Below are 5,304 nucleotides of genomic sequence, written 5' to 3' on the forward strand. Positions count from 1 at the left end.
ACCTCTTTAGAGAAGTTAAGATTTTTCCTTTTTCTTCTTCTTCCTATTTTGTTGTTGTCTCCTATTGCTGGGCCAGAGAGTGCGACCCCTTGAATGAGTGAATCCTCGGTGACTGTAACAGATAAGGGGTCCAGCGGCAAGCAAATCGATGTGCCAGACCTGTCGGCACTCAGTCAGCTCCAAACCATGCTGGCCGGCCGGATGGCAGGCGTGAAGGCATGATGCACGTGCGCTCCACAATTAGGAGAAGATAATTCCTAGCCTCGATGCTTTTCTTGCCTTGTCGTTGTCACCAGAAAGAGCGCCGTTAGCCGACCCGGAGATCAACTGTCCCTCATGCATCTGGACAACGACGACGCCTCCAACGGCAGAAAGCAAAAACACGTGGAGGATAGAAAGGTTGGTGCCACATGATGGCTGTGTTAAGATAAGATGTTCGAATTAAAGTATAAGTGAGACATTTTACTTTTATATATTGTACTGTGCACAATTCTATTTTGGTTCTTAAAAAGCATATTTGCGATGAAATTTGTCCCAGGGAAATTAACAGATTTAGAGAGTAGGCTTGGTTCAGTCCAAAGCATTAACATCCATCTGGACTTTTTCATCCTGCGTTGGTTTAGGTTACTGATGATTGGTTCCTTTAATAAGGTCTTGAGTCCTTTGAAGGAGTGTTTAAGATAACAATGATATATTTTATTTATTGCGACAAGGCGAACAAACAAAAACTGTGTAAAGCTGAATACAATTTAAATCTTCCTGTTTATGAAATCGCTTTCAAGGCTTAAGCTGCATAAGAAAGAAAAAAAGAAATATACATAATTTTCTGCAAATAGCTTCAATAATTTAGACAGAAGTAATATGAGCTCGAAGACATTTGGGTTTCTAATTATTTAAGATCAATAAATTTTATCCTCAGGCTACCTCGGAATGGGCAGACAAGCACACAGTAGATTTCATCTTCAATAACATTTCCCCACAACGAGCAGAGAATATTTTCCATCGAGTGATTCCGGTATCTGTAAATATGTGTTTCTAGATCGGTCATGTCAAATCGAAATTTTGTCATACAAAAAAATGTAGGTTCTTATCTAACTCTGATTGATGATACATAACAAGCAATGATGGTTGCTTGATATTCTCTACATGTTTAACACGCTCACTACTGTTCACATGTTCATTCCATCTACAATAGACGTGGATCTCATTGGAGACATGCAAACATGCTGTCACTCTGCCACCCACCCTAACCCCGTTTGTAACAAACAAACCCAAACTTACACTGACATAGACATAAACACATGCCCACACTTGGGACTCACTTAACTTTGCCATTTTCATCGAAGTTTTCAAAGAATTAAGTTTTTGTGGGGAAAGGCGACAGTCTTTACTTATCCTTTTCTAACATCTTCAACCAGCATCGTGTACATCTAGCACGTGACTTTCTCGGGATGGGTCGGGTACCTTTAAAGTTAATTGTAGACCAGGTCACTTAGTCTGTGAACATCAACAGCATGGAATATTTTCAGTGCACAAGGGTGAACTCTTTCACAGCACTGAGCAGCTTTTCCAGTCCGCAGATTTCTGGTCCATTCTGTACGATTGGCAACATTTAAAAGTCTGAAGAACACATCAAGGAATGATGCTGTAAGTGCGTAGCCTTGACATCAGGCTGAACAAAGAATTTTTCATTTACTTGAGTGAGGGCAACCATATTTCTTCAAGCGCACTGTGTTGTCTAGACTCCAGTGCAATAACAGATTATGTCTTCCATAATCAAATTCCCGTTTTCTTTTGTTGAAGTCTTAAATTCTCCAAGCAGATACTAATACAGCTTCATTTTTCGTCTTTTTCCTGTTGAAATATCTCTGGTATTTTGTAGAAGCGCGGAAGTATCATCGATACTTCACTCAAAAAAAAAAAAAAAACCGCGAAGTAGTGAATCCGCGATATATGAACCGCGAAGTAGCGAGGGAACACTGTAACTGGGTAAACCTACGGGGCAAATACGGATAGAAAGTGCTCGTTTGTCAAGATGATTAGTTAGACCTTCACTTCTTTCTCATCTTCTCTAGATATTACGACTTGCGAGAGAGGTAAAATCACCGCAAAATATTATGTCTTCACTGTTCAGATTCAAACTTATGCTGTTGCTGTCAGACACTACAATACTATGTCTGGCAGGCTGACTGACACATCCCCTCCCAGACTTGTGCCTGGGGCAACACACTGCTAGCAGGAACACTGAGTCACAACGTGAGACAGCCGTAGACAGAACGTAGCTCCGAGCACAGACTTTGTCCTTAGTCAACCGGTTGGCGATGACTCGTCGCGCCCTTCTCTCAAGCTGCTCTCTCTTTTTCTTCTCCCCTCAACCTCTTGTCCTCCCTTTGTATATCTCCCGGTAGGGGTAATGTGCCATGTTTCCAGGATGTCCTATAAACACAGATGGGACAACACAGACAGCGGTTCACGTGCTCTAGCCCAGATGTCAACAAATCACGTGCAGTCCGCAGGTTGCGAGACTCACCATGACCAGAGCTCGTGCTCACCTGTGTGCAAGCTACGAAAAGACTTCTCGCCAGGTCAATTCTGTGCAGAGCTGCACGACTGTAAAGCATCAAACTACACTTTCTAGCAAAGGTACGATGACTAAATTTAGTCATTACAATTGTTATAGGTCAAGGAATAACCACTTTGTTACTCTGTGTAGTCCTCGGAGGCACAGTGAACAATACCTGCTTTGTTCATGCATTTGTGTGTATTGGTTTCTGTCTCGGGGTGTATGTGTTTGTGTGTGTACATTTATCCATTAAGACTTCATGTCAGGAAACAGTGTTTTGGTCTTTACAATTAATAAATAGAATTTAAACTATTTCTTTATTATATGAAATATTTAATTTTCTGCAATGACAATTATTACCTGCACTCCTAGGATTCACTTCCCACCACATACATTCACAGGCACACACACACCGGCGCATATACACACTGAGACTCACACACAGTTTGGAACCAAGATTAATGGAGGAATTTACATGCCTGGTTTAGACAAAGAATATGAGAAATATGTTGATCAGTCGAGTACCGTATTTGCACATTTAATGAGTAATGCAGTACAGTCTACAGCTAAGTAAACTCTTAACTCCCCTTATTCCTAGGTTGTCATGTGCTTTCTTTAATGTTACTCATGAACTCTGACCTTCTATTCATGATAATAATTGACTCTTTTCATTCTTTGGTGCTATACAGATACTATCAATCTAGGTGCTCTTAAACTATTACACGTGGTCTAGAATTGAAGGAATTTGGTCAGAATGTTTATTGTATATGGGTTTACAGTTACCTCAAAATACCATTGCTTTATTAATGTGTGCTCTTCATCATTTACAGATAACAGGTTTGGTAAACCAGCTTTTAAAACCAGGTCAGGTCAGCCCATAAGGTAAGTGGCACCAAACTTAATATAGACATTTTTGATTAAAATTGAGGATTCCTTTCATTCAATGACATATTTAAATTTCCTTGAATAAGAACTGTTACCCGCACTCCACAACACATCTCTTCAACTCCCTTGACACATGTATTTTAGTAATTTCACTTGCAATGTCACCTTTCAAGGATTATAATAATGTAGACACATTGATTTCATGTAACTGCTTTTGCAATTAAGATTTAGTGTTTGTGTATTTAGATTGTCACTTTATTGAATGACATAGTTGAGTTCCATTGAATGACAATTGTTATCTGCATTTGTTGCATTCACTTCAAAGCGCGCATGCAAGCACACACACACAAATACATAGGCACTCAACTACTTCTTCCACTACTTGCATGGTGATTGGCTTTGGAAGGAACTGCCTCTAGGTTTTTTGTGGGAATTTCACTCTTTTATCCATCAAGCCACCTCATTTTTTCACTATGGATAATGGTGTATAGTAATTGGCAGCACATATTTACACAATGATATTAGCTTACACAATGCTTTTTGGTTGCATTATATTAGCCACAGTTGTACTTTTCTCTTTTATGTTTTCAGGTTATTCCCATTCCTTCCTTTTCCACCAACCTCACTCCTTGCTTCCCACACCATATACTTCATCAATTATCTTCTTTAATCCCAGACAAATTCTTTTTCCCTCTTGTCATCATTTCATCATTTCCAACCTCTTCCCTTCCCACAAACCTTCCAATAGCCTCCCTATTTTGCCCTTCTACACATTTGCTTCACACCAATTTCCAAACCTTCTCAACTTTTCACCTCTACCTCTCACACTTTGTTACCATCCAACTCCCTCTCTCTCCTTCCCTTACAAATCCAACTTTACCCCTTTCTCCACCCCTTTATTACCTTTTCCTTTCCATCAAACCTTTCCTATCTCTTCCTTCCACTTACCACCCCTTCATTCACCTTCTCTTCCTTCTCAACCCTTACTGCCTTCCAACCTTCCCGACGAGACGGACAAGTGGTGCTCATGGCAGTTACCGAGTGTGCAACGCTTCACCATCAGCATCTGTCTGGTCGCAGACACAGAGCTCGAGGCTGGTAGATAAGCGTTGGTCCTTGTTAGGCGCTGTTCAGCTCGAGACAGCAGTCCGGCCTATAGGACGAGAGAGACATGGTGTGGCACATGTTAGTGCCAGAGCACTCTACGCTTCATCATCAGCAGTTGTCTGGTCGCAGACACAGAGCTCGAGGCTGGTAGATAATGTTAGGCGCCGAGACAGCAGTCGGCCTATAGGACGAGAGAGACATGTGTGGCACATGTTAGTGCCAGAGCACTCTACGCTTCATCATCAGCAGTTGTCTGGTCGCAGACACAGAGCTCGAGGCTGGTAGATAAGCGTTGGTCCTTGTTAGGCGCTGTTCAGCTCGAGACAGCAGTCCGGCCTATAGGACGAGAGAGACATGGTGTGGCACATGTTAGTGCCAGAGCACTCTACGCTTCATCATCAGCAGTTGTCTGGTCGCAGACACAGAGCTCGAGGCTGGTAGATAAGCGTTGGTCCTTGTTAGGCGCTGTCAGCTCGAGACAGCAGTCCGGCCTATAGGACGAGAGAGACATGGGGTGGCACATGTTAGTGCCAGAGCACTCTACGCTTCATCATCAGCAGTTGTCTGGTCGCAGACACAGAGCTCGAGGCTGGTAGATAAGCGTTGGTCCTTGTTAGGCGCTGTTCAGCTTCGAGACAGCAGTCCGGCCTATAGGACGAGAGAGACATGAGTGGCACATGTTAGTGCCAGAGCACTCTACGCTTCATCATCAGCAGTTGTCTGGTCGCAGACACAGAGCTCGAGGCTGG

At 42.4% G+C, this 5,304-nt stretch overlaps 1 long non-coding RNA gene across 1 annotated transcript; it reads left to right on the forward strand.

The window, feature by feature from the left end:
• Positions 1 to 706: 706 nt before the first annotated feature.
• LOC112560890 lies at positions 707 to 4,637 on the forward strand. Its single transcript, XR_003098619.1, has 3 exons — positions 707 to 2,643; positions 3,394 to 3,445; positions 4,040 to 4,637. It is a non-coding gene; the product is annotated as an uncharacterized LOC112560890 (long non-coding RNA).
• The last annotated feature ends 667 nt before the right edge of the window (positions 4,638 to 5,304 follow it).

Source organism: Pomacea canaliculata, linkage group LG3 (genome assembly GCF_003073045.1).
Source record: "Pomacea canaliculata isolate SZHN2017 linkage group LG3, ASM307304v1, whole genome shotgun sequence".
In the NCBI taxonomy this organism is placed as follows: Eukaryota; Metazoa; Mollusca; class Gastropoda; order Architaenioglossa; family Ampullariidae; genus Pomacea; species Pomacea canaliculata.